This window comes from Alligator sinensis, unplaced genomic scaffold, assembly GCF_000455745.1.
Source record: "Alligator sinensis unplaced genomic scaffold, ASM45574v1 scaffold187_1, whole genome shotgun sequence".
Taxonomy (NCBI): domain Eukaryota; kingdom Metazoa; phylum Chordata; order Crocodylia; family Alligatoridae; genus Alligator; species Alligator sinensis.
This window is the reverse complement of record NW_005841861.1, coordinates 155,541-162,079: the sequence shown is the minus strand read 5'-3', so window position 1 is coordinate 162,079 and position 6,539 is coordinate 155,541.

Below are 6,539 nucleotides of genomic sequence, written 5' to 3'. Positions count from 1 at the left end.
ATACCTACAGGCTGGGGAACTCCCTTCTCATCAGCACAGAGGCAGAAAAGGATCTTGGAGTCACTATTGATTCCAAGATGAACATGGGCCGCCAATGTGGAGGAAGGCTAACCACACCTTGTCATGCGTCCATAGATGCATCACAAGCAGGTCCAGGGAGGTGATCCTCCCCCTCTATGCAACGTTGGTCAGGCCGCAGTTGGAGTACTGCGTCCAGTTCTGGGTGCCGCACTTCAGGAGGGACATGGACAGCAGAGACGGTCCAGAGGAGGGCCACTCGCATGATCGGGGGCAGCAGGGCAGGCCCTACAAGTAGCGGCTAAGGGACCTGAACTTGTTCAGCCTCCACAAGAGAAGGCTGAAAGGGGATCTGGTGGCCATCTATAAACTTGCCAAGGGGGACCAGCAGGCAATGGGAGAGTCCCTGTTCCCCCAAGCACTACTGGGAGTAACAAGGTATAACAGTCATAAGTTGACAGAGAGTAGATTCAGGCTAGATATCAGGAGACACTACTTCACAGTCAGGGCAGCTAGGAGCAGTGGTGCTCGCTCCTATCCTGGGGGTCTTCAAAAGGAGGCTTGACAGTCACCTAGCTGGGGTTGTTTGACCCCAGCATACTTTCCTGCCCATGGCAGGGGGGCAGACTTGATGATCTGCTTAGGTCCCCTCTGACCCTACCAACTATGAAACTATCAATAATGCCCCCCAGCCCCCCCTGGAAAAGGATGGCTGTCTCAAGGTAGCCTTTGGGGAGAAATCTGGCTTCCAGACCTCAAATGGCACCTCTCAAACAGACTAACAAACTCTCATCCTCACTGAGACACCAGGCCTTGCAAGGGACCCAAATGCCTGCTGGGCCCCCATATCAATACAGACCACTTCATCGCTGGCACTAATAAGTAGTATAATATCCAAAGTTCATTCACCTGCAACTCTACCAAAGTTATATATGCCATCACCTGCTTAAAATGCCCCTCTGCCACCTACATCGGACAGACAGGATGATCTCTATGGGCAGGTACAGACACTACACATAAACTAGTCTAAGTCATCAGAAATCAATCTAAACCTGTAACTGTACAGAAGTGCGGTGCACATAGACGAGTCTAAAATTGATTGAACCTGGTCTAAGATGGACCTGGTTTCGTGTGCACTCAAATCTGATTGATTTAGGTTAGACTGGTGAATCAAGACTGGTTTAGGTTAGACTGATGATACTTCTGTACCAGATCCCCTAGCAATTCAAGTTAGATCACCATTTCCCAGCATCCCAGCCTCCTTCACAGCCCCCTGCAAACTCCCCCTCATAAGGAGGCATGGTAACACTGGGCCCATGCTTGGCTGCTCTGGCCAAGCACCCAGTGGGCCCCACCCCTGAGGTCTCCCAGAGCCAAGCCATAATAGACCCTCTCCTCCAGCCCTGCCTCCTGCCTATGACCATCCGTCAGCCTCAGGCAGGCAGTAGGGTGGGAAGACAGGTGTCTGTGTGCCCTACACAAGCTCCAGAACCTGAGCACCCACGTCCTTACCCCCACACCCCATAATGAAGCACCCCACAATGTACACATGCATACACCTTACACGGAGCCCAGGACAACCCCTGCACTTGGGCACAGCCCCACAGAGCCTGATCCTAGCTCCCACATACCCAGCCAGGGCCCTGTGCTTGGGCACAGCCCCATGAAGCCCAACTCTGGCTCCTGCACACCCAGCCAGAGACTCCCATGATCCCATGCTCAGGCACAGCTCCATGGAGCCCACCTCTAGTTCCTGCACACCCAGCCAGGGACAGAACATTGGTACTAGAGCTACACAGAGGCAAACCTATGACCTCTGTGGCTCAGGCAGTGCTGGCTGGTACCTAGGCCATGGGCACCTGAGATGCTGCAAGGCTCACAGCTACAGGGTCCTGAGGTACTAGCAGGAGGGGGAGGAGTATGTGGGGAAACTAGTCAGAGTGACCTGGGTGCTCAGCAATCTCCAGTAGTCTGGGGAGCCTACAGAGCATGCTGGGAGGTGTGGAGGAGCTCCCCCAATCTGCAGGCCTCAGCCAATACAGGCAGTCTGCATGCTCCCCGCACGTCCCAACCAAAGAGCAAACATGTATACTGTTTGCTACTGATCTAACCTAAGCCACTTACAGAAAACCGCATAACTTAAATTGATTCCAACTCAGCCTGTCTGTACTTAGCTTATGTGTAATAATGAATGAACACGAATCTGACATCAGCTGCAGGAAGACACAAAAACCTGTGGCCAAACACTTCAGCCTTCCTGGACAGATTGCTCTTCTCAGGCAGAAAAAAATGTAAAACCAGTTAGAACAGGAAATTGCAAAACAAGAAATCACCCACAAACGGGATTGTGTTAAGTACGGTTTAAACAGGAACTGTGGATTCTTATCTCATTACCTGGATTAGCTTTCATGATCCCTTTATTTAAATGAGTTTAATGCTTGTTTGTCTCTCCTAGTACTGTGTCCCTCCCCACTCTTCTCCCCACCACCCTGCCTTGCCTTTTATATTCTATTTTTTCCTCTCCTTATAATCTTTCTGCATGCCCTTTCACAGCAGCTGATAAAGTGAGCTTCAGACAACACAAGCTTGTACCCTCTCTCTATACATCTTATTTACTTAGTCTATAAAGGAGCATATATATCCTGCCTTCTGACTGACTTCAGACTAACTTGGCTAGCTACCTTTCTCAGACTAGTTCCAAGTCATTCTCCCAGAAATTGAGGCAAGGACCCTGCTTGAGATCTGGTGAAAATTTGTCAAACACAACATTTTTCAAACTAAATGTTTTTAACTCAAGGAATCTGCATTTTGCAACAAAACTTTGCTTTATTGAAAAATTCCAGCTTAATTCTAGATCCTACCCATAAAAAAATTAACTAAGGCCAATTAGTCCTGCTCTGAGTTTGGGAAGACAGAGTAAGTTCATTGAAAATGAATCTTTACCTCCCCTTTCTCTGTGTAACAAAGGATAATCCAGTTCCTCTTTCTGACACTCAAAGGGAAGGATGTTAATTGGCCAGAACACTTTGGCAGCTTTCTTCTGCAGTATCAAGGAGTAGAATATCAGGCCTCACTACGCACTCTTTGCTTATGAAGGAGGTTTCCAAATTTTATTTTTATTTAAATGGTTTTCTTGTACTATATACAGTCTTTTCAGTGCTCACACAGTGTTGCTTTTTTCCATATTGCACCACCAAATTAGAGATGTTTACCCTTCCAAAAATCCAGTAGAAGGGCCTAAGTATCTTATAGAAGGGAATTGTACAAGTTTGTTTAATAATGCATAGAAATGTTTATAACCATTGCATTTTCCAAAAGTTAAAGACATAAATTATTCAGAGCTACCCAGTGTGTGACATGAAGAACTACTGCTGTATCAAACAACTGTCATTGATGGCTTTTACCAGAAATGTATCAAAAATCGTCAGAGGGAAAGGAAATCTTGAAGACTAAACTAAACAAACATGCCAGCCTGGTTCTCTGAAGGTCACTAAGCTCCAAGAGGGATAGCGTATTCCAAAGGTGGAAGATGTTCACTCAGACAGCTCTGCTACCAGTCCTTAATGTTTCCCAAGTGTCCTGCCATCATCCCAAAAACCTTCTTTCCAAGCAAGATTTATTAATGATTCTTTCTAAATCCACACTGCTTTAACCTGACACTACAGCCACTGACACCTCCCACTCTCCTCCCACCATCAACACTTGAGCGCAGCTGCATTTAGTGATGCGGCCAGGCGCCCAGGGCATAAGGACAGTGACAACTTTTGGTTGCTGCTGGCATGACTGTGTGGCTGCCAGTGGCAGCCATTCCTGCCCCCCTTCCACAAGCCGGCACCCAGGACAGTTGTCCCCATCTCTCTGTCTTGTTGTGCCACTCCTTCAGTGTCACATTCAATTCTTTACACTACAAATGCAAAGCCCTGTTTTTTTCTTGAAGACAAAACCCACCCTTTCGTCTCCATAAACCATTGCTATACTTTTTCTACATCATTGACATCTCTTATCATTATAATTGCAACTTCTCTGTTCTGTAAGAGATGTGAGTAGGAGGTAGAGAAGGACAGATAAAGGAAGAGTTTGAAGGGAAAATAAAACATCAGAAATGAGAGCAAAGATAAGCAGGGCCTTTAATGCACAGGCAAAGAGTTTGAATTTAATATAGCAATCTGGGAAATAGAATTAAAGTAGCAGTGAAGGAAAGGCAGCTTGTGTTTTAGCTTAGCTCAAATCCACCCCAGATTTTCCTGTAGATTTTAAATGAAGCTGGCCACTTGAGTTAAAATCTAAGTTGTACTTTTTCCCTGCTATTTTAACCAGAATTCAAGACTAAACACATTGACATTCAAGGCCAATATGTATTTTAGCTCTCATTGCTACTCTATCTTTTCTCCTTTAAAGTCTTTTTTTTGCCTGTTCCTTCTATCTCCTATATCCATATCCTTTCATGTACTACCTGCAGTCTCCCAGTTCAGTCATATGCTTTTTTCCCTACCTGACACTGAAAGGCAGTTTCATCTCTGCCTTGTATGTCTCACCAATAATGTTCCTACATCCTTTCCTGCTTCACAACAGTCCTGGTTCTCTCTCTATTACTCTCATCTTGGACTAAGAGCTCTTTGGGGCAGTGTCTTACTCTATATTTAAAGAATTCCATATACACTGGCAACACTGGAGGAAAGATAAGAAATAACTGACGGTCACAGTGAAGCATAAGAGAAAAGGTAGTCATTCAGATAGCTAGGTCACAGACAATTCAGGTGTTAAGATAATTATAATGGATTTAATGGAGGAAAATAGCCCTTAAATTATTTCCTCCACCTACTCAGTGCCTTTCAAGTCCAGGGCAATGGAGTGTTGCCATATTTCTTCTAAGTTGTGCAGCATCACTTATGACAATGCAGTTGTCATCCTGATTACTTTAAATAAATTCAGTTCTTAAAGCCAGTCACTACTATTTGGTGTGCTTTCACATTTTTATAATATGACAAAATTACAGACAAAAACTGTTAACATTCCTGTTCTGAATATGTTTGTTTTGTTTTTTTCCTAGTGATCGAAAATCTTAGCATTCGTTTTCATGGGAACTGTAGAGAGAAACAGTCAGGAATTTTCTAAAGACATTTTTTTCAACGGAAAAGACTTTTCCTGGGAACATACCAGTTTTGCCAAATTTCATCAGGGTGCAGCTTAGAACCTCTGGTCAAAATCAAAGTAAGTGTTACTGTATACCCATACGGTCAAGGTGTTCACACAGGATATGGATGTTCAAGGCTCAGGTCCCTCCACCAATGAGCACTTAACATGCAGTAGAACAGCTCTAAAAAGGCATGACTGGGAGACCCCAAACCAGAATACACAGTATCCTAGTAGTCGAGATATACTCCTAAGATGCAGAAAAATGAGGTTCAAGTACCTGGTCTAAACTGGGCAGAGAACCTGAGTGTTTCTAGGAGCTAGTGTTATCTGGGCCTCTTTTAAAAATAAAAATAATTTAAAAGGTGTCTGGTTCTTCTCACAGCAGAATTTTTTAAATCCCCAAAATTTTCATGGCAAATTATTAATGGTTTTCTTACCAGCTCCAGATTTGGGCTCCTAACTGCTTTTTGAACATCTAAGATTGCATCCGTGCCCCTGACTTTTTTCCTCGACTATCACTACACTTCAAGGGCTTACACCATCTGATCTAACTCCCAGAAGGGCAGAGCTTCCTACTAGTTCACATATTGCAGAGCTGTCTGCAGCATTGAACGGAGGACAACGGCTGGATTTTTTTATCTTTAAAATCTTGCACTCCTGGCAAGAAGACCATCTAATTGATTTGTGGTTATGGATGAGATGCCAGGTGGGCCTATCTGGAGTAGGTTCAATTCCATAGTGCTGCAAAACTGCAAAGAATAGAAAAAGCCAGGGAGTGGTAATTCTATGATAATAAATCCCAGGGCCATCTGTAACTGACAGTGCATAATGAAAGATAAGACCATAGAGATAGCAAACTGATCTCAATTAAGTGCCCTGTCTTAGAGCTTCCTTTTGTGCAAAAAGGGATAAGATCTGTTTTTTAAATCTCAGTTTAAATGGGTTTTTAGGGTCTTGTCAAATACTATCCAGAAAGCACAAGCTACTACCTCTGATCTCTTCTGTTATTTACAATTCTCACTCTCTATTTACACACAAGCATAGCACTCCTTACTCTCTACATTCTGGAAAAGTTCCTAGTATTTGAAACATGCAGTAGGGATATTGCAAGATATTAAATTAATCTATTTTTGCTCATGTTAATACTCTTGCTCACAAGAGTTAGAAGTATCTGGAATCTGCTTTAATTGGGAATAACTATTTTGGAACAAGAACAGTCAGATGCCAGGCATACCATCTGAGCAAACTGGGAGTTCCCTCCCAATGTACATTACAGGATATTGTCTTGACTTGAGTTATTTCCTGGCCTGTCTTGATGTCCTGTGATATATGGAAAGGTAGGCAGGCATGCAATTTTTGTCTTCATCATTTTTGCAGCTTTATTC